The sequence below is a fragment of the Pristiophorus japonicus genome, chromosome 9, assembly GCF_044704955.1.
Source record: "Pristiophorus japonicus isolate sPriJap1 chromosome 9, sPriJap1.hap1, whole genome shotgun sequence".
Lineage (NCBI taxonomy): Eukaryota > Metazoa > Chordata > Chondrichthyes > Pristiophoridae > Pristiophorus > Pristiophorus japonicus.
This window is the reverse complement of record NC_091985.1, coordinates 201,031,594-201,055,228: the sequence shown is the minus strand read 5'-3', so window position 1 is coordinate 201,055,228 and position 23,635 is coordinate 201,031,594. Positions and strand designations below refer to the sequence as shown.

At 48.8% G+C, this 23,635-nt stretch overlaps 1 long non-coding RNA gene across 3 annotated transcripts; it reads left to right on the top strand.

The window, feature by feature from the left end:
* The first annotated feature begins 562 nt into the window (after positions 1 to 562).
* LOC139273444 (uncharacterized) lies at positions 563 to 20,051 on the top strand. Of its 3 annotated transcripts, none has more exons than XR_011595108.1 (3): positions 563 to 640; positions 5,612 to 5,777; positions 18,914 to 20,051. It is a non-coding gene; the product is annotated as an uncharacterized lncRNA (long non-coding RNA). The 3 variants fall into 3 exon arrangements; XR_011595109.1 differs by lacking the exon at positions 563 to 640 and adding an exon at positions 4,350 to 4,385; XR_011595107.1 differs by lacking the exon at positions 563 to 640 and adding an exon at positions 4,369 to 4,404.
* Positions 20,052 to 23,635: the final 3,584 nt, after the last annotated feature.

Sequence of the window (23,635 nt, the reverse complement as noted above, 5' to 3'; positions counted from 1 at the left end):
GTTGTTTTGTCTATTCCGGGGCGGATCTGCGATTGTCACCGACCTAATCGGCCTCCCACAATATCTACAGAGTCCCGGGAATACCCGCAACCACCCCAACAATGGTCTTCATCATCATCGGCGGTCCCTGGAACCAGGATGACTTGCTTCCACATGGGTTCGCGGTTGTTTCAATGAAGAAGCCGATATTCCAGTCCTGAACTCCAATTGAAGGGTGGAAGATGCCTGTGCCTGGATTGTTTTAACATGTGCTGACTGTCGCACACCAGCCACCACACGGGATTGACAGAGCTCGGCCTTTATCCAGCGGTAAGGGTTAACCAGGACGGCAGGAGACCTGCTCTGCTGCAAGGACCTAGTGCGCACACAGTGTGGGCAGGCCCGTGCTGCCCCTGGGCCCTCTGCTCTTCTGGGCCCCGTACTCTCATTCACCGCACCTCCGCCACGATCTCTCACCGTTCCTCGCCCACGATCTCTCACCGCTCATCCGCCCCGACCTTCCCGCTTCTCCACTGTACCTGCACCCCGCTGATGTTCCGGCCCACGCTCCAAACTGCGACCTGGGTTTTGATGATGTCATCCAGTCGCCCACCTCGAAGCCGTCGCACACTTGTAGCAGTTCACTCTGGAAGCTGCAGTGGTATGCTCTTTTATCCTCCTGACCCACGGTGGCTTTTTTTTCTTCAAAAATATACTTTATTCATATAAAATTTTCACAATACATTGGAAAATAGTTCAATACCTTGCGGTCAGCAATTCCATACAATTCATTTAGATGCTGACAGCAGTTCCATACGATGCACTAGCGTGCATTTCATTTCAAGGTACAGTTTAGTACAATCCATAAATCACGTTACATGTAGTACTGTGCAAATAAGGGTATTACATGGAGCAGATAATAACAGGTTTACATTACATTCCAGGATACATTTCAATACCGATCACGAATTATGTTACATGTAGCACTATGCAGATGAAAGCAGTACACGGAACGGATGAGAATATGTCCTCTCGCAGGTCGGGATGACCCACAATGTTCCAGGACCCTCGCTGCTCTTTTATCCTCCCGACCTGCGGTGGTGTCCTCTCGCAGGTCAGGGTGGCCCACGATGAATGAATGCCTCGGGAATAGGTTGCCCTGATGGTGACGCTCAGATGTAATTATTTCTGTGGTGCCCAACTTTAATATTCTCCTGAAAGTCCCACTGAAAGTCCCAGTTCCAGTTCCATTGAGGGTGTAAAAGAAAAAATAGTCACCCGTGGCTAACTAAAGAAGTAAAGAACGGTATCCAATTAAAAACAAGGGCATACAAAGTGGCCAAAACAAGTGGGAGGACAGAAGATTGGGAAGCTTTTATAAACTAGCAAAGAATAACTAAAAAATCATGAAGAAAAGGAAGATAGACTATGAAAGTAAACTAGCACAAAATATAAAAACGGATAGCAAGAGTTTCTATAGGTATATAAAAAGGAAAAGATGGCTAAAGTAAATGTTGGTCCCTCAGAGGACGAGAACGGGAATTAGTAATGGGGAACATGGAGATGGCAGAAAATCTAAACTAATATTTTGTATTAGTTTTTATGGTAGAGGACACAAGCAATATTCCAACAGTGGACAGTCGAGGGAATATAGGGGGGGAGGAACTGATCACAATCACTAAGAAATAAGATAATGGGACTAAAGGCGGGTAAATCACCTGGACCTGATGGCTTGCATCCTATGTTCTTAAGAGAAGTAACGGCAGGTATAGTAGATGCATTGGTTATAATTTCACAAAATTCCCTAGATTCTGGGAGGTCACAGCCGATTGGAAAACGGTAAATGTAACGCCCCTATTTAAAAAGGAGGCAGACAAAAAGCAGGAAACTAGACCAGTTAGCCTAACATCTGTGGTTGGGAGTCCATTATTAAAGAAGCAGTAGCAGGATATTTGGAAAAGCATAATTCGGTCAGGCAGTCAGCATGGATTTATGAAGGGGAAGTCATGTTTGACAAATTTGCTGGAATTCTTTGAGTATGTAACGAACACGGTGGAAAAAAGGGAACCAGTGGATGTGGTGTATTTGGACTTCCAGAAGGCATTTGACAAGGTGCCACATAAAAGATTACTGCGCAAGATAAAAGTTCACGGGGTTGAGGGTAATAGATTAGCATGAATAAAGGATTGGCTAACTAACAGAAAACAGAGTCGGGATAAATGGGTGCCGCTGGGACCCCAACTATTTACAATCTATATTAACAACTTGGAAGAAAGGACCAAGTGTAACATAGCCAAGTTTGCTGATGATACAAAGATGGGATAAAAAGCAATGTGTGAGGAGGACACAAAATACCTGCAAAAGGACATAGACAGGCTAAGTGAGTGGGCAAAAATTTGGCAGATGGAGTATAATGTTGGAAAGTGTGAGGTCATGCACTTTGGCAAAAAAAATCAAAGAGCAAGTTAAAATTTTAATGGAGAAAAATTGCAACGTGCTGCAGTACAGCGGGACCTGGGGGCATTTGTGCATGAAACACAAAAGTTTAATATTCAGGTACAGCAAGTGATCAGGAAGGCCAATGGTATCATGGTCTTTATTGCAAAGGGGATGGAGTATAAAAGCAGGGAAGTCTTGCTACAGTTTTACAGGGTATTGGTGAGGCCACACCTGGAATACTGCCTTGGTTTCCGTATTTACAAAAGGATATACTTGCTTTGGAGGCAGTTCAGAGAAGGTTCACTAGGTTGATTCCGGAGATGAGGTTGTTGACTTACGAGGAAAGGTTGAGTAGAATGGGCCTATACTCATTGGAATTCAGAAGAATGAGAGATGATCTTATCAAAACGTATATGATTATGAGGGGGCTTGACAAGGTGGATGCAGAGAGGATGTTTCCACTGATAGGGGAGACTAGAATTTGGGGGCATAATCTTAGAATAAGGGGGCGCCCATTTAAAACTGAGATGAGGAGAAATTTCTTCTCAGGGTTGTAAATCTGTGGAATTCACTGCCTCAGAGAATTGTGGAAGCTGGGACATTGAATAAATTTAAGACAGCGGTAGACAGTTTCTTAACCGATAAGGGATTAAAGGGTTACGGGGAGCGGGCAGGAAAGTGGACCTGAGTCTATAATCAGATCAGCCGTGATTGTATTAAATGGTGGAGCAGGCTCCATGGGCCGTATGGCCTACTCATGCTCCTATTTCCTATGTTCCTATGTAAAAGGACGATAATAATCAGCTCTTGATGAATCGACTGACTCTGGCAGATATGGATGTGATCTTTAGGTTTGAGCTTCCCGTGTGCTAATCTTCTTCTTCTAATACCCTGTAAAAGGAGTTTACAAAAGTCATCACTGTAAGTACAGGATAGAACTTCAGAACATTCTCTCCTTCTTGTTCCTGTCCTGTGGGCCATGCAGCGCTGATACACCTGGGTAATCTGGGCCTGTCACTGATGATAAATCCCACAGCTCCCGTCCCACTGGACACACATGTGACAACCAATGGGCCCATGGTTTTCCTGGTGCCAGGCTCGGAACTCGGCCATCCTGTGAGATTTGTGCCCTGCCCTGGTGCCATGCTCAATACGCGGCCATCCTGTGGGGTCGGTGCCCTTCCCTGGTCCCAGGCTCAGTACACGGCCATCCTGTGAGGTGGGTGCCCTCCCCTGGTGCCAGACTCGGTACACGGCCATCCTGTGGGGTGGGTGCCCTCCCCTGGTGCCAGGCTTGGTATACACCATCCTGTGGGGTGGGTGCCCTCCCCTGGTGCCAGACTCGGTACACGGCCATCCTGTGGGGTGGGTGCCCTCCCCTGATGCCAGGCTCAGTACACAGCCATCCTGTGGGGTGGGTGCCCTCCTCTGGTGCCAGGCTCGGTACACGGCCATCCTGTGGGGTGAGTGCCCTCTCCTAGTGCCAGGCTCAGTATACGGCCATCCTGTGGGGTCGGTGCCCTCCCCTGGTGCCAGGCTCAGTATACAGCCATCCTGTGGGGTGGGTGCCCTCCCCTGGTGCCAGACTCGATGCACGGCCATCCTGTGGGGTCTGTGTCCTCCCCGCCAGGCTATATGACGTCACACAGACGGCGTTGCCAGGTTACTGATGTCACACAGCTCACGTTGCTGGGGTGCTGATGTCACACACCCCTTCTTGCTGGGTTGATGACGACACGCAGCTTGTGTTGCCGGATTGGTGACGTCACTGGCGCTGAGTGAGCGGCGCCGTCTCCAACTGTGGGAGTGGGCGGGGGAAATGGAAGATACTGGGCTGCGATTTGTGGATGGCCTGTCAATCAGCACAATCAGCCAATTGAAGGGGCGGACAACGCCTCCCTGAGCGCGCCGTGAGGCGGTACTGCGCATGTCCAGGGACCCCGGAGGCCGGCAGGCCGTTGGTGAAGGTAAACACGATGGCGGAAAGTGAGCGGAGCTGAGTGTCCCGGGGGGGAGAGGGGGCCGAGGGTGAGTGTCCCGGGGAGGAAGAGGGGGCCGAGAGAGAGTGTCCCGGGGGGGAGAGGGGGCCGAGGGAGAGTGTCCCGGGGGGGAGAGGGGGCCGAGGGAGAGTGTCCCGGGAGGGAGAGGGGGCCGAGGGAGTGTGTCCCGGGAGGGAGAGGGGGCTGAGGGTGAGTGTCCTGGGAGACAGAGGGAGGGGGAGGCATGTGACACGGAATGGGGGGGAGGAGGGAGAGAGACACTAGGTGGGAGAGAGAGAGATGGGGGAAGACAGACAACGGAGGGTACGGGAGAGAGAGCGAGAGAACGGGGGCGGGTGGGTGGCAGATGTGAAGAGAGACATGGGGGGGGCGGGGGGAAGAGATATGGACACGCTCACACAGGCACACCCCCAGAATGACTGGGGAGGGAGGAGACTGACGTTTGCGGGGGGTGGGGGGGGGACGGGACGGAGAGGTTCGACAGGCGAGGGGGACAGAGTTGTGGGGGGGAGGGGGGAAGCGTTCCTGGGAAAGCTGAGGGACTTCTATAACCGTCCCCCTAACCCTCTCTTCTCTCCCTCACCCCCATTCTTTTTCCCCTCCCCTGCTCCTACCCACCCCCTTGTCCCTACGCCCCCCCGTCCCCGGGGGCCCAGTGAGATCAGACATTGTGTAACCCGGGGGCCCAATGAGATCAGACAGTGTGTAACCCGGGGGGGCCATTGAGATCAGACAGTGTGTAACCCGGGGGCCCATTGAGATCAGACAGTGTGTAACCCGGGGGCCCCAGTGAGATCAGACAGTGTGTAACCCGGGGGCCCCAGTGAGATCAGACAGTGTGTAACCCGGGGGCCCCAGTGAGATCAGACAGTGTGTAACCCGAGGGCCCAGTGAGATCAGACAGTGTGTAACCCGAGGGCCCAGTGAGATCAGACAGTGTGTAACCCGGGGACCCAGTGAGATCAGACAGTGTGTAACCCGAGGGCCCAGTGAGATCAGACAGTGTGTAACCCGGGGAGAATTCTGGAGATTTTCTTTAAGTCCAGACAGGTCGGACAGGGATCTGAGGAAAAGGATAAAATCAAACAGAAATACTGAACAGATATGTTTCTGAAACGTTGGAAAAACAATTTACAATACATTCCACTTCACAACATTAATATTCTTCTAATTTTCTGCCCTGCCATAATTAGATCTCCCGGTGAATGGCGGAGTGATTGAGAAAGTTCCATAGCTGGAAGGAAACAGGGATTGTGGACTGAGAAACAACAGCAGGTGAACCAGCGCAGGATTGTGAGAGCACCAACCAGTGAACCCCTTCCGATTGAAAATGCTTCAATAGATCGACTAGGGAGAAAGGTAAGAGAAAGTGCCATTTACTCACATACACACCGGTCTTGTAGACAGTACACACAGGTTACAAGGTAAGGCAGGAAATGAGATTTGGAGAGTCTGACCACCGAGCACAATTATCCAGCATGAGGCCATGAAGTGAGATCACTTTCTGTCTCTAAACCCAGTCACAGTGAATCTTGTGTGTGTTTTAGAGTAAAGGGCTTTGATCTAAGAGGTGACTCCAGTTTGAGGCAGAGCCCAGCAGATGGACCCGTCTCTGTACATTAGGTGCGGATGCACTCACACCGACACCATCAGATCTCAATGTTCAAATATTTCCCATCTGGTGAGAAAGCCAATGGAAAGATTGAAGCGGAAGCACAGAAACAATTCACTGATCACGATGCACAGACCCATCTGAAAGACCAGCACAGCCTATCGTCCATAGAATCATTTATTCATTCATGAACATTTAGAATTATAGGAACATATATTGATAACTACTAATATCGAAGCATTTCTGATTAATTGATCACTAGAGATATGTAGCATTCTAATATACTGAAACACAGATATGGAGAGTTGCAGTTTATTGATTGGCGTCGTACTTGTTCCCGAGAGGAGCTTCTGAACCCATATTCCCTCAATCACCGAGTACACTTACTTCCAGTTGCATAATATTGCCGGTCTCTACCTCTTCCTCAGCTCATCTGCTCAAACCCTCATCCATGCCTCTGTTACCGCTACATTGGATTATTCCAATGCTCTTCTGATCGGCCTCACACTCTCCGCAAACTTAAGCTCATCAAAAACACTCCTGCTCGTAATCCTTACTCAAGAACACAAGAAATAGCAGCAGGCGTAGGCCATACGACCCCTCCCGTTGACTCCACAATTCAGTAAGATCTCTATTCGATAGAGAATTTCAAAGATTCACAACTTTAGTGAAGAAATATCTCCTCATCTCAGTCTTAAATGGGCGATCTCTTCTAATACTAGGATCCCTACTTCGAGACTATCCAGCCCTTGTCTATTCTACGAAGAATTTTATGTTTCAATGATATCACCTTCTATTCTAATAAACTCCAGAGAATATAGGCCTATTCTAATCAACCTGTCCTCAGCCCTTGCATCCCAACTTGTACCAATTTCCGTTCATCCATCACCCCTGAGCTCGCTGAACTACATTGGCTCCTGCTCCATCAATGCCTCAATTTCAAAATTCTTATCCTTGTTTTGAAATCAGTCCAGGATCTTGCCCCTCCCTATTGCTGTAATCTCCTCCAGCCCTACAACCCTCAGAGATCTTTGCATTCCTTCAATTCTGGCCTCTTGAGCAGCCCCATCTTTCATCCCTCCAATATTGGTGGCCGTACCTTCAGCTGCCGAGGCTATAAGCTCTGGAATTCACTCCCTAAATCTCTCGATCTTTATAATATTCCTTAATACCTACTCTTTTGAACAAGCTTTTAATCATCTGTGCTAATATTTCCTTATGTGACTGGGTGTCAAATTTTGTTTGATAACGGTCCTGTGAAGTGCCTTGGGACATTTTACTATGTTTAAGGCGCGTTATCAATGCAATTTGTTGCTGATAACTGAAGATATTTCGAATTGTAATGACTCTCTCTGGGGTACAGTTTCCTCTGGCACTGACTCTCACTGGGGTACAGTTTCCTCTGGCACTGTCTGACTGGGGTACAGTTTCCTCTAGCACTGACTCTCTCTGGGGTACAGTTTCCTCTGGCACTGTCTCACTGGGGTACAGTTTGCTCTGGGACTGATTCTCACTGGGGTACAGTTTCCTCTGGCACTAGCTCTCACTGGGTTACAGGTTCCTCTGGCACTGACTCTCACTGGGGTACAGTTTCTTTTGGCACTGACTCTCACAGGGGTACAGTTTCCTTTGGCACTGACTCTCACTGGGGCACAGTTTCCTCTGGCACTAGCTCTCACTGGGGTACAGTTCCTCTGTCACTGTCTCACTGGGGTACAGTTTGCTCTGGCACTGTCTCGCTGGGGTACAGTTTCCTCTGGCACTGATTCTCACTGGGGTACAGTTTCCTCTGACACTAGCTCTCTCTGGGTTACAGTTTCCTCTGGCATTGGCTCTCACTGGGGTACAGTTTCCTCTGGCACTAGCTCTCACTGGGTTACAGTTTCCTCTGGTACTGTCTCAATGGGGCACAGTTTGATCTGGCACTGACTCTCACTGGGTTACAGATTCCTCTGGCACTGACTCTCACTAGGGTACAGTTTCCTTTGGCACTGACTCTCACTGGGGTACAGTTTCCTCTAGCACTGACTCTCTTTTGGGGTACAGTTTCCTCTGGCACTGACTCTCACTGGCGTACGGGTTCCTCTGGCACTGACTCTCACTGGGGTACAGTTTCCTCTGGCACTGACTCTCACTGGCGTACGGGTTCCTCTGGCACTGACTCTCACTGGGGTACAGTTTCCTCTGACACTAACTCTCACTGGGGTACAATTCCTCTGACACAGATTTACTGTGTATCTAATTCGTGCTGCCCCTGCCCCGGGAGTGCTTGATGGGACAGTTTAGAGGGAGCTTTAACCTGAAACTGATCAGGAGCTGTGGGTGGAAAGTTTTCAGTGCAGTGGCAGATCGTACTGCTGCTGAATTTTAATTGATAAGCTGCCAGCAGCGCAGTCGGGAAGGACACCGAAGTTTGCCCTGCAGCAGTGTAGAGGGAACTTTACTCTATCAAATCATACTCCACCTAGTCTGTGGGAATTTAGTGTGAATTTGAAAGCAATTGCTAGGGTAGATAGAGAGAAATTGATTCTGCTGCGGTGGTTGTCTAGGACGAGGGGACATAATCATAAAATCAGAGCCAGGCCATTCAGGAGAGATGTTAGGAAACACTTCTTCACTCAATGGATGGTTGAAGTGTAGAACTTCCCACAATAAGCAATCGATGCTCACCCATTGAATAATTCTGGGCCGGTTGTGATTTCTGCCCAATGACCCGTTGCTTGTTCCCTTGGATTGGATCTTTATTTATTCCCTATGGGTTCATTTCAGTTTCACTACTGGACCTACCACTCAAAGCACTTTGTCTAATCTGCCCCTTGGAATGAGCAGACTCCTCCCTCATCTTCCACACTGCACCAGCTCTCCTCCTCTTTCTCCCTTGGTTGTGTTCCACACTCTGGGCCTTGGGGCCTTTCCCGGGGATTCTCAGTATGAACAGGGGAAGTGTGTTGAGACAGGATGTCCCAGCTCTCCACCTTTAAAGGGACAAGGAGAGGATCCGCTGGGCTGAATGGCCCTGCTTTATGACATCACTGCAGTACCGAGCAACCAACCTCCCCGAGCCCTGCTCATTATGGGCTGGCAGTGTCTGATGGGACAGTGTAGAGAGAGAAAGACTTGGATTTATTTGCCGCATTTCACGACCACCGGACCTCTCAAAGCGCTTTACAGCCAATGAAGTACTTTGGATTGTCGTCATTGTTGTAATAAGGGAGATTTACTCTGTATCTAACCCCGTGCTGTACCTGCCCTGTGAGTGTTTGATGGGATAGTGTAGAGGGAGCTTTACTCTGCATCTAACCCTGTGCTGTATCTGCCCTGGGAGTGTTTGATGGGATAATGTAGAGGGAGCTTTACTCTGTATCTAACCCCGTGCTGTACCTGCCCTGGGAGTGTTTGATGGGACAGTGTAGAGGGAGCTTTACTCTATCTAACCCATGCTGCACCTGCCCTGGGAGTGTTTGATGGGATAATGTAGACTGAGATTTACTGTGTACAGAACCTGTGCTCACCTAGCAAGTTGTGAAGAGGATGCAAATAATCTACAAAGGGATATAGATAGGCTAAGTGAGTGGGCAAAACTTTGGCAGATGGAGTATAATGTTGGAAAATGTGAGCTTATCCACTTTGGTAGGAGAAATAAAAAAGCAAATTACTATTTAAATGGGGAGAGATTACAAAATGCCATGTACAGCGGGATCTGGGGGTCCTTGTACAGGACACACAGAAATTTAGCATGCAGTTACTGCAATTAGTTAGGAAGGCAAATGGAATGTTGGCCTTTATTGCAAGGGAGATGGAGTATAAAAGTAGGGAAATCCTGCTGCAACTGTATATAGCATTGGTAAGACCACACCTGGAGTACTGCGCACAGTTTTGGTCTCCTTATTTAAGGAAGGATACACTTGCACTGGAGGCAGTTCAGAGTAGGTTCATGAGGTTGATTGCTGAGATGAAAGTTTGAGCAGGTTGGGCCTATACTCCTTGGGGTTTAGAAGACTTGGAGGTGATCTTTTTGAAAGGTATAAGATTCTGAGGGGGCTTGACGGGTAAATGCAGGGAGGATGTTTCCCTCCGTGGGGGAATTTAGAACTAGGGGGCATAGTTTCAGAATAAGGGATCGCTCATTTAAAACCAAAATCAGTAGGCATTTCTTCTGAGGGTTGTGAATCTTTGGAATTTGCTACCTCAGAGCTGTGGCGGCTGGGTCATTGAATGTATTTACGGTGGAGATCGACAGATTTTTAAACGATAAGGGAGTCAAGGATTATGGGGCACAGGGGAAGTGGAGTTGAGGCCTGGATCCGATCAGCCGTGATCTTATTGAATGGTGGAGCAGGTTCGAGGGACCAAATGGTCTACTCCTGCTCCTATTTCTTATGTTCCATACGCTGCCCTGGGAGTGTTTGATGGGACAGTGTAGAGGGAGATTTGATCTGTATCTAACCCATGCTGTACCTGCCCTGGGAGTGTTTGATGGGACAATGTACAGGGAGCTTTATGCTGCATCCAACCCATGCTGTACCTGACCTTGGAGTCTCTGATGGGACAGTGTAGGTGGAGGTTTACTCTGTATCTAATCCATGCTGCACCTGTCCTGGGAGTGTTTCCTTAGACAGCGTACATAGGAACATACGGCCCCTGGAGCCTGCTCCGCCATTCAATAAGATCATGGCTGATCTGATCATGGACTCCGCTCCACTTCCAGGCTCGCCCCCCGTAACCCCTTATCCCCTTATCATTTAAAAAATTGTCTATTTCTGTCTTAAATTTACTCAATGTGCCAGCTTCCACAGCTCTCTGAGGCAGCGAATTCCACAGATTTACAACCCTCTGAGAAAAGAAATTTCTCCTCATCTCTGTTTTAAATGGGCGGCCCCTTATTCTAAGATCATGCCTTCTAGTTCAAGTCTCCCCCATCAGTGGAAACATCCTCTCTGCATCCACCTTGTCGAGTCCCCTCATAATCTTATATGTTTCGATAAGATCGCCTCTCATTCTTCTGAATTCCAATGAGTAGAGGCCCAACCTACTCAACCTTTCCTCATAAGTAAGCTCCCTCATCCCCGGAATCCACCTAGTGAACCTTCTCTGAACTGTCTCCAAAGCAAGTATATCCTTTCGTAAATATGGAAACTAAAACTGCACACAGTATTCCAGGTGTGGCCTCACCAAAACCTTGTATAGCTGTAGCAAGACTTCCCTGCTTTTATACTCCATCCCCTTTGCAATAAAGGCCAAGATACCATTGGCCTTCCTGATCACTTGCTGTACCTGCATACTATCCTTTTGTGTTTCATGCACAAGTGCCCCCAGGTCCCGCTGTACTGCGGCACTTAGCAATCTTTCTCCATTTAAATAATAACTTGCTCTGATTTTTTTTCTGCCAAAGTGCATGACCTCACACTTTCTAACATGATACTCCATCTGTCAAATTTTTGCCCACTCACTTAGCCTGTCTATGTCCTTCTGCAGATTTTTTGTGTCCTCCTCACACATTGCTTTTCCTCCCATCTTTGTATCGTCAGCAAACTTGGCTACGTTACACTCGATCCCTTCTTCCAAGTCGTGAATAAAGATTGTAAATAGTTGGGGACCCAGCACTGATCCCTGGGGAACCCACTAGTTACTGGTTGCCAACCAGAGAATGAACCATTTATCTGGACTCTCTGTTAGTTAGCCAATCCTCTATCCATGCTAATATATTACCCCCAATACCGTGAACTTTTATCTTGTGCAGTAACCTTTTATGTGGCACCTTGACAAATGCCTTCTTAAAGTCCAAATACCCCACATCCACTGGTTCCCCTTTATCCACCCTGTTCGTTACATCCTCAAAGAATTCCAGCAAATTTGTCAAAATGACTTCCCCTTCATAAATCCATGCTGATTCTACCTGACTGAATTTTGCTTTTGCAAATGTCCTGCTACTGCTTCTTTAATAACGGACTCCAACATTTTCCCAACCACAGACGTTAGGCTAACTGGTCTATAGTTTCCTGCTTTTTGTCTGCCTCCTTTTTTAAATGGGGGCGTTACATTTGCAGTTTTCCAATCTGCTGGGACCTCCCCAGAATCCAGGGCATTTTGGTAAATTACATCCAATGCATCCACTATCCCTGTTGCTACTTCTCTTAAGACCCTAGGATGCAAGCCATCAGGTCCAGGGGATTTATCTGCTTTCGTTCCATTAACCTACTGAGTACCACCTCCTTAGTGATTGTGATTGTGTTAAGTTCCTCCCCCCCATATAGCCCCTTGACTATCCACTGTTGGAATATTGTTCGTGTCCTCTAACATAAAGACTGATACAAAATATTTGTTTAAAGTTTCTGCCGTCTCCATGTTCCTCGTTACTAATTCCCCGGTCTCGTCCTCTGAGACCAACATTTACTTTAGCCACTCTTGTTTCCTTTTTATATACCAATAGAAACTCTTGCTATTTGTTTTTATATTTCGTGCTAGTTTACTTTCATAGTCTATCTTCCCTTTCTTAATCATTGTTTTAGTCATTGTTTGCTGGCTTTTAAAAGCTTCCCAGTCTTCTGTCCTCCCAGTAGTTTTGGCCACTTTGTATGCCCTTGTTTTTAATTGGATACCATTCTTTATTTCTTTAGTTAGCAATGATGGCTATCTTTTCTCTCTCACCCTTTCCTCCTCACTGGAATATATTTTTCTTGAGAGCTGTGAAATATCTCCTTAAATGTACACCACTGTTCATCAACCCTGCTGCACTTTAATCTATTTTCCCAGTCCACTTTACCCAACTCTGCCCTCATACCTTCATAGTCTCCTTTATTTAAGCTTAGTACGCTGGTTAGAGATCCAACTTTCTCACCCTGCATCTGAATTTGAAATTCAATCATGCTGTGATCACTCATTCCGAGGGGATCCTTTATTAGGAGATTGTTTATTAATCCTGTCTCATTACACAGGACCAGATCTAAGATAGCCTGCCCTCTGGTTGGTTCCGTTACATACTTTTCAAGGAACCCGGCCCTTATGCACTCTATGAACTCTTCTTCAAGGCTACCCTGACCAATTTGATTTGTCCAATCAATATGGAGGTTAAAATCACCCATGATTATTGCTGTTCCCTTTTTACAAGCCCTCCCTATTTCCTGGTTTATGCTCCGACCAACAGAGTTGCTACTGTTAGGGAGCTTATAGACTACACCCACCAGTGACTTTTCCCCTTATTCCTTATCTCCACCCAAACTGTTTCAACATTCTTATCATTTGAGCCAATATCGTTTTTCACTATTGCAGTGATTCCATCCTTTATCAATAGAGCTACCTCACCTACTTTTCCTTTCTGTCTGTCCTTTCGGATTGTCAAGTACCGTTGAATATTTAATTCCCAGTCCTGGTCTCCTTGCAACCACGTCTCTGTAATGGCTATCAGATCATACCCATTTGTATCTCTTTCTGCCGTCAGCTCATCTATTTTGTTACAAATGCTACGTGCATTGAGACAAAGAGCCTTTAAGTTTGTTTTTTTTACCCTTTTTTTCTGCTTGTTTCCTCTCTCCTTCAAATTAACTTTCTTTATTTTTGCTTTCTAATTCCAGCTTTACTCCCCTCCCTACTGAATTTATTGTCAGGTTCCCATCCCCCTGCCAAGCTAGTTTAAACCCTCCCCAACAACACGAGCAAACCCCCCCGCCCCATGAGGATATTGGTCCCAGCTCTGTTGAGGTGCAACCCGTCCGGTTTGTACAGGTCCCACCTCTCCCAGAAGCGGTCTCAGTGTGTCAGGAATCTAAAGCCCTCCCTCCTGCACCATCTCTCCAGCCACGCATTCATCTGCTCTATCCTCCTATTTCTGTACTCACTAGCTCGTGGCACCAGGAGTAATCCAGAGATTTTGAGGTCCTGCTTTTTAATCCCTCTCCTAGCTCCCTAAACTCTGCCTGCGGGAGAGGGGTGGGAGCAGAAACAGAGAGTATGGAATTGAACACAGCCAGAGTTAGCGCCTTAAGGGAAGGGGCAGATGGGAGGAAGGGGAACCAGTGAGTGTAGAACTGAACCCAGCCAGAGTCAGCATCTTCAGAGGAGGAGAGGGAGGGGAACCAGTGAGTGTGGAACTGAACCCAGCCAGAGTCAGCACCTTCACGGGAGGGGAACCAGTGAGTATAGAATTGAACCCAGCCAGAGTCAGCACCTTCACGGGAGGGGAACCAGTGGGTGTCGAAGTGAACCCAGCCAGAGTCAGCACCTTTAGGGGAGGAGAGGGAGGGGAACCAGTCAGTGTAGAACTGAACCCGTCAGTGTCAGCTCCTTTTAGGAGAGGGAGGGAAACCAGTGAGTGCAGAATTGAAACCAGATAGAGTCAGCACCTTCAGGGGAGGAGAGGAGAGGGGAGGCAGTTCATAGAAGGTTCACGAGGTGGATTCCAGAGATGAGGGGATTCTTATGAGGAAATGGTGAGGAGGTTGGCGGCAATATATTAGCATGGATAGAGGATTGGCTAACTAACAGAAAACAGAGAGACGGGATAAATGGTTAATTCTCGGTTTGGCAATCAGTAACTAGTGGGTTGCCGCAGGGATCAATGCTGGGACCCCAACTATTTACAATCTATATTAACGACTTGGAAGAAGGGACCGAGTGTAACGTAGCTAGTAGCTAGTGGGCAAAAATTTGGCAGATGGAGTATAATGTTGGAAAGTGTGAGGTCACGCACTTTGGCAGAAAAAAATCAAAGAGCAAATTATTATTTAAATGGAGAAAAATTGCAACGTGCTGCAGTACAGCGTGACCTAAGGGTACTTGTGCATGAAACACAAAAGGTTAGTATGCAGGTACAGCAAGTGATCAGGAAGGCCAATGGAATCTTGGCCTTTATTACAAAGAGGATGGAGTACAAAAGCAAGGAAGTCTTGCTACACTTGTATAGGGTATTGGTGAGGCCACACCTGGAATATTGCGTGCAGTTTTGGTTTCCATATTTACGAAAGGATATACTTGCTTTGGAAGTAGTTCAGAAAAGGTTCACTTGGTTGATTCCGGAGATGAGGGGGTTGACTTATGAGGAAAGGTTGAGGTAGATTGGGCCTCTACTCATTGGAGTTCAGAAGAATGCGAGGTGATCTTATCGAAACGTAGAAGATTATGAGGGACTTGACAAGGTAGACGCAGAGAGGCCGTTTCCACTGATAGGTGAGAATAGAACTGGAGGGCATAATCTTAGAATAAGGGGCCGCCCATTTAAAATTGTGATGAGGAGAAATTTCTTAGAGGGTTGTTAATGTGTGGAATTTGATGCCTCAGAGAGATGTGGAAGCTGGGTCATTGAATAAATTTAAGACAGAGATAGACAGTTTCTTAAACGATAAGGGGTTATGGGGACCGGGCAGGGAAGTGGAGCAGAGTCCATAATCGGATCAGCCATGATCATATTAAATGGAGGAGCAGGCTCGAGGGGCTGTATGGCCTACGCCTGCACCTATTTCTTATGTTCTTATGTTAACCAGTGAGTGCAGAACTGAAACCAGAGAGAGTGAGCATCTTCAAGGGAGGAGAGGGGAGCCAGTGAGTGTGGAATTGAACCGAGACAGAGTCAGGACCTACAGGGGAGGAGAGGGAGGGAAACCAGTGAGTGTGGAATTGAACACAGCCAGAGCCAGCACCATAAGGGGAGGGGCAGATGGGAGGGAGGGGAACCAGTGAGTGTAGAATTGAACACAGCCACCGTCAGCTCCTTTAGGAGACTGAAGGGAACCAGAGAGTCTATATCTGAGCCCATCCAGAGTCTGCACCTTCAGGGTGGGGAGGGGAGGGAAACCAGTGAGTGTAGAACTGAACCCAGCCAGAGTCTACACCTTCAGGGGAACCAGTGAGTGTAGAACTGAACCCAGCCAGAGTCAGCACCTTCAGGGCAGGGGAACCAGTGAATGTGGAACTGAATACAGCCAGGGTGAGCATCTTCAGGGAGGAGTGGGAGGGTTACCAGTGAGTGCAGAACTGAAACCAGCCAGAGTCAGCATCTTGAGGGGAGGAGAGGGGAGGCAGTTCAGAGAAGGTTCACTCGGTTGATTCCGGAGATGAGTGGATGGACTTATGAGGAAATGTTGAGGAGGTTGGGGGCAATATATTAGCATGGATAGAGGATTGGCTAACTAACAGAAAACAGAGAATTCGGATAAATGGTTCATTCTCGGGTTGGCAACTAGTAACTAGTGGGGTGCCGCAGGGATCAGTGCTGGGACCCCAACTATTTACAATCTATATTAACGACTTGGAAGAAGGGACAGACTGTAACATAGCCAAGTTTGCTGACGATACAAAGATGGGTGGAAAGGCAGTGTGTGAGAACACACGAAATCTGCAAAAGGACAGACAGGCTAACTGAGTGACCAAAAATTTGTCAGATGGAATATAATGTTGGAAAGTGCGAGGTCACGCACTTTGGCAGAAAAAAATCAAAGAGCAAGTTATTATTTAAATGGAGAAAGATTGCAAAGTGCCGCGTTACAGTGGGACCTGGGGGTACTTGTGCATGAAACACAAAAGGATAGTATGCAGGTTCAGCAAGTGATCAGGCAGGCCAATTGTATCTTGGCCTTTATTGCAAAGGGGATGGAGTATAAAAGCTAGGAAGTCTTGCTACAGCTATATAAGGTATTGGTGAGGCCACGCCTGGAATACTGCGTGCAGTTTTGGTTTCCATCTTTACGAAAGGATATACTTGCTTTGGAGGCAGTTCAGAGAAGATTCACCAGGTTGATTCCGGGGATTATGATGTGACTTATGAGGTAAGGTTGAGTAGGTTGGGCCTCTACTCTTTGGAACTCAGAAGAATGAGAGGGGTTATCTTATCGAAACATAGAAGATTATGAGAGGGCTTGACGAGGTGGATGCAGAGAGGATGTTTCCACTAATGGGGGAGACTAGAACTGGAGGACATGATCTTAGAATAAGGGGCCGCTCATTTAAAACAGAGATGAGGAGGAATTTCTTCTCTCGGGGTTGTGAATCTGTGGAATTTGCTGCCTCAGAGAGCTGTGGAAGCTGGGACATTGAATAAATTTAAGACAGAAATAGACAGTTTCTTAAACGATAAGGGGTTATGGGAAGCGGGTGAGAAAGTAGAGCTGAGTCCATGATGGGATCAGCCATTATCTTATTGAATGAGAGAGCAGGCTCGAGGGGCCGTACAGCCTACTCCTGTTCCTATTTCTTAAGTTCTTCCCTGCCCGCTCCCTATAATCCCTTATCCCCTTATCGTTTAGAAACTGAGCCATTGTGAGGAGGGCCCAGTGACCCTGCTGGAAAATGCACGTGTGAGGCCTCAGGTGAGGACACTGTCGAGGTTCATACATGGATGTTGGGCACATGGGTCACATATTGGAGAGAAACTGATGAGTGTAGAACTGAACCCAGCCAGAGTCGGCACCTTCAGGGGAGGGGGAGGGAGAGGGAGGGGAACCAGTGAGTGTAGAACTGAACCCAGCCAGAGTCCACTCCTTTAGGAAAAGGAAGTGTACCAGTGAGTGTATTTCTTAGCCCAGCCAGAATTGGTGGTGAAAACTGGGAGCGGAGGAGAAACAGTCTAGAAATGTGTGATAGGTTTGGATTTCAACAAAGCAGGAGGGAAAATGTGTTGGACAGGGATTTACAGCTTTGGAAGAACAAGAGAGGAAAGAATGTTCCATGTAAACTAGGGGGCCAGGTTTCGACTGACCCATAGAACGGCGCACCTCCGAGAGTTCCGCCGACTTTCTTGAAGGAAAAGCGCGTCTAGTACTTACCTCGGGATTCTCCACGATGATCAGGCCTGCTTTGGACTGGGCGCAACGCAGCAGAAGCAGTGGGGGTGGAGCTACAGCCCTGTGCTGAAGAGTGCCGGCAGTTGCGCACGCAGTAGTTCCTGGCCCTCCCAGCGCGTCATAGCTCCGGGCGACCCTATCCCCGGCCGAGTGGCCTGCCTGCCTCACCTTCCCTCGCCTCGCCTTGCTGCTGCCCAACTTCTGGCCTCGCCTCGCCTCGCCTCACTGCCCCTCACCTCGCCGCTGCCCAACCTCGGGCCTCGCCTCACCGCCCCTCACCTCGCCTCACAGTCCCTCGCCTCGCCGCTGCTCGACCTCGGGCCTCGCCTCGCCGCCACTGCTCTTGCCTCAAGACCTACTCGACGGCCCGCCCAAACACCACCTCCGCGATGGGGCCGCCCGACCAGCTCTTCGGTGGGCCCCCCTACCACCACCTCGGCGGCGGGCCCCGCCCGAACTCTTCCCCTTGAAAATGTCATCAGTCAGGCATGCACGACTGAGTGTGCGGCTGTGTGCTGCTGGAGGGCTCCCGGTCCTCCCGAAAAGATAGGTGCTGCAGTAGGTGAGGTAGGAACTTTAAATTTTTTATTTATTGATTTTTTAATTTTTATTATTTATTGATTGATTTATTGATCATGTATTATTGATGATGGTTCTTTAATTTTAAGTGAAGTGTTTAATGCTTTGTAAAATCCTCCAACTTCCCTCAAACTTTCCTTTCCCCTCCCCACCTCTATTTCTTGCTACCTGCGCCTGATTTCTAAAGTGTCCGCAAGGTTTTTCTGAGTGTACAAAAGTGGACACTTACTCGGGCCTAAGTTAGTTTGGAGTAACTTTTCGCTGTCCAAACTTGCTTAAATGGCCAAAACAGGCATAAGTGGCTGGTAATGCCCCTTTTGGGGGAAAAAACTGAACTAAAAAGAAACTGAACTAACTGACTGAAACTGGAGCAAACTAAATGTGGAGAATTGCAATTTCCAGGATACTCCCCAAAAAACTAGTTGCTCCACGAAAATAGGAGCATCTCCTGTCGAAACTAGGCCCCTAGATGTGCCTATTCTGAATTTCTGTCTTGCACTGACAGTGATGAGTTTTATTATCTCCTTTTACAGCGTATTCGAAGGGGAGATTTTCAGACAGGAAACACAAACCAAACATCGCATCAAGATCTCACGGAGCAGGACTTGAATATCATCGGCCTTTGAAAGTGGAAGGAGAAATGTTTGTTCTGTCTGTGGGAAAAGATTTCAAATATCAGTGTGACTGGAAAAGCACCGACACACACACCCGAGTGAGTGTTCCAGTGCACTGCCTGTGGAAAGAACTTTAACCAGTTACACAACCTAAAAAAACATCGCACCATTCACAGCGTGGAGAAACTGTAAACGTGTTGTGTGCGTGGGCGAGGCTTCAACTGATCATCCAACCATGGAGAGTCACAAGGATACCCCCACCATGGAGAAACTGGGAATGCGGTGACTGTAGGAAGGTATTCAGATCACCATCTGAGCTGGAAATTCATCGACGCAGTCACACTGGGGAGAGGCCGTTCACATGCCCCGTGTGTGGGAAGGGATTCACTCAGTCATCCAACCTGCTGACACACCAGCGAGTTCACACTGGGGAGAGGCCGTTCACCTGCTCGGAGTGTGGGAAGGAATTCACTCGGTCATCCACCCTTGTAGCTCACCAGCGACATCACACTGGAGAGAGACCGTTCACCTGCTCAGAATGTGGGAAGGGATTCACTCGGTCATCCACCCTTGTAGCTCACCAGCGACATCACACTTGGGGAGAGGTCGTTCACCTGCTCTGAGTGTGGGAAGGGATTCACTACATAATCGCAGCTGCTGACACACCAGCGAGTTCACACCAGGGAGAGGCCGTTCACAAGTGTGTGTGCCCCATGTGTGGGAAGGGATTCGCTCGGTCATCCCACCTGCTGAGACACCAGCGAGTTCACAAGTGACTGCAGGGGTTGGAATCTGCTGTTATTGCTGCTGTTAATCACATCCCGACTGAACCATGTTCATTCTGACAGTTGGGGTTTGTTTCTGCTGATGTTAATAACCCTATAACTGGGCTGGACTTTAATATTCTGGATATATTGCTGATTGTGTTCTTGGGGCTGCAGTGTCCATGTGTGTTATCTTTCCCCTTAATTCAGCGACTCACAACAGAAATTGAGTTTGCAATAAAATTATAATCTTTTACTTTAATTCTAAATTGATCTTTGGTACAAAATCTACAATAGTGTGTGAAAGTTTCCACTGAATAAAATCTCCAATTAGAAAGAGCTTGCTGACAATTCTTACTGACTTGCACATTACACACGTGGCCCCTCCATTATCCACCAGAAAGAATGGGAATTAGTGGGGAATCAGTGTCCCCAAATATTGCCTCTCCCGTCTGGTGTAGCAATCCCCTCGCCATGGAACTGGAGACAACTCCAGACCAAAACTGTACGCAGTACTCCAGGTGTGGTCTTACCAACGTTCTGTACAGTTGTAGCAGGACTTCCCTACTTTTATACTCCATCCCCCTTGCAATAAAAGGCCAGCATTCCATTTGCCTTCCTGATTATTTGCTGTATCTGCATGCTAACTTTTTGAGTTTCATGTACAAGAACCCCCAGATCCCTCTGTAATACAACATTTTGTAATCGATCCCCATTTAAATAATAATTTGCTTTTTAATTTTTTTTTCCAAAGGGGATAACCTGATATTTAACTGCATTATAGTCCATCTCCCAGATTTTTGCCCGCTCATTGAGCCTATCGATATCCCTTTGTAGATTCTTTGCGTCCTCCTCACAACTTGTTTTCCCACCTATCTTTGTATCATCAGCAAATTTGGCTACGTTACACTTATCCAGATTGTACAGTCCCCACCCCCTCAGGAATCTGGCTGTTCACACTCTCCCCTCAGAATGTCCTGCAGCCTCTGTGACATCCTTGATCCTGGCACCAGGAAGACAACCTACCATCCTGGAGTTATGTCAGCGGCCGCAGAAAGACCTGTCTGGTCCTGCAACTATTGAAACCCCTTTCAATATTGCTTTCCTGACCTTGCACCAAGCCCACCCCCCACCCACCACTCACCCTCCCCCTCCCCTCCTCTGTACAGTTGAGCCACCCATGTTGCCTTGGACTTGGCTCTGGCTGTACTGCCTGAGGAACCACAGTATAGAGAGTGAGATGCACTCGAGGTCTCCTGCACTACCTGCCTGGTCCTCCATGTCTATCTGACAGTTTCCCATTCTTTCTCTGCCTGCACACTCTTATGCTGCGAGTTGACGATCCCTTGAAAGGTGCTATCCACGTAGCTCTCAGCCTCGTGGTTGCGGTGACGCACTCTGCTGCTCAAGCTCTGAAACCCAGACCTCGAGCTCCTCCAGATGACGACACTTGTTGTGCACATGGTTGACCAGAACACGAGAAGCGTGGTTGCTCCACAACAGGGTTTCATCTGTTTAAACAGAAACAACTAAACTGTGTTATTTCCTGAAATAATGCCTACTGTCTGTCCTGAATCAATCCATGTCACTACCAAATGCTGCAATGTTTGCTCCACCTCACAGGGTTCCATCTGTTTAAAGCCACAACAGAAAGGTCCAGTAGCCTCCTGCAGTTTGAGAGAAATCAGCTTTAACAGTGGGGCAGAGTTTTAACCAATGAGGCAGATCCGTGCTCAGCCCCGCCCACTGGGGGAGGGGGGGGGTGCAAGCCCCACCCCTCACATACTCTGATTGGTTAGATGACCAATCGCCTGCCCGGTCCTCCAGCCACGCCCCCACTCTTCCTATTGGTTGGGAGCTGCCATCAATCAGCCGGGCATTGTGAGCTGAGCATGCGCGGTGGGTGAGGCAGGGGATGAGAGATGAGCGGTGGGAGGGATCAGGTTAATACTTATTTGTACTGCAAAAATGGCCACCGTGCGCCACCCTTTGTCTATGATTGGTCTCCATGGAGGATAAGCCACACCCTGAAGCTTCACTGGAATGTGTAACTGAACAGCCCATCCCGAGGTTGCACTGACTTTGCAAATTGTAACTTGATCCACTTTGACTTCCTGAAGCAAAACAGGCCAGAGTTCCCCAGAAGTCAGCAAGGGCCAGCCAAAGTGCCTTACCCCAGTCCCAGTGCATTCCTCCCCCAGCCGAACTGCCTTACCCAGTCCCAGTCTACGCCCCTCCCCCCAGCCGAAGTGTCTTACCCCAGTCCCAGTGCATGCCTTACCTCAGTCCCAGTGCATGCCTCCCTCTGCCAAATTGCCATACTCCAGTCCCAGTGCAACCCTCCCCCAGCTAAAGTGCCTTAACCCAGTCACAGTGCATGCCTCCCCCAGCCGAAGTGCCTTACTCCAGTCCCAGTGCAGGCCACCCCAGCCAAAGTGCCTTACCCTAGTCACAGTGCATGCCTCCTCCAACCAAAGTGCCTTACACCAGTCCCAGTATATGCCTCCCCCAGCTGAAGTGCCTTACCCTAGTCCCAATATATGCCTCCGCAAGCCAAAGTGCCTTATCCCTGTCCATGCCTCCCCCAGCCAATGTGCCTTACTTACCCCAGTCCCAATGCATGCCTCCCCCAGCCACTGTGCCTTACCCCAGTCCCAGTACATCCCTCTCCCAGCTGAAGTGCCTTACCCCAGTCCCAGTGCATGCCTCCCCCAGCCGAAGTGCCTTACCCCAATCAAACAACATGCCTCCCCCATCCAAAGTGCCTTACCTCAGTCCCAGTGCATGCTTCCCCCAGCCAAAGTGCCTTACCCCAGTACAAGAGCATGCCTCCCTAGTCCAGCTTCTCGGCACCACCTTCATGGAATGATTCAGTCCGGGAGGCGGGGGTGGGAGGACTTGACATAAAGAACATAAGAAATAGGAGCAGGAGTAGGACATACGGCCCCTCGAGCCTGCTGCGTCATTTAATACGATCATGGCTGATTCGATCAACGACTCAGGTCCACGGCCCTGCCCTCCCCATAACCCCTTATCGGTTAAGAAACTGTCTATGTTTGTCTTAAATTTATTCAATAACCCACCTTCCACAGCTCTCTGGGGGTGGGTGGGGCTTGTCGCCTTTCAGTCAGAAAAGTGCAGAACAAATAGTTCCTTGGGTTAATAAACCCCGGGGGGACGCGGGCTTCACACAGCCTGAGTGCGGGCCGAGGCCAGAGAGATAACACTCCGAAACATCCGCTTCACACACCCCCGGGCTCAGCCCCAGGTCCAGAATCACAGCACGCAGGCCCTGTGTTTGCCCCCCGGTTCCAGGCCCGCTCAGTGAGCGCCCGGGTGGAGCGGGCTCAGCGGCCGCCATCTTGGTCAGGGCGGAGGGGGAAGTGGACGCAGCGGCCACCGTTTTGGTCAGGGCGGGGGAGCGGGCTCAGCGGCGGCCATCTTTGTCAGGGCGGGGGAGCGGGCTCAGCGGCCGCCATCTTGGTTAGGGCGGGTCTCGCGGCGCATGCATAAGCCCTTTGTGCAGGGACAAAGGGTGGGCGGGGCTTCAGGGTGTCTGTCAGTTTGATTGGTCACATGTTTGTGCCCAGGTCAGTGGCCCCTGAAAGGGAACCTTCTTGTGCTGATAGTCGTCTGGTGACCCTGGGCCTGGGTTCACCCTATTGGGCCGGCCCAGGCTCACCCTATTGGACCAGCACAGGCTCAGCCTATTGGGCCAGCCCAGTCTCACCCTATCGGGTTAGCCCAGGCTCACCCTATCGGGCCAGCAAAAAAGGCCCAGTGACCAGCAGAGAAAATCAGCAGCTGATTGATTTTATCCTCACTCTGCGCACAGAGGATACAGAACTGAACCCAACCATGTAAGCTGGAAATGATG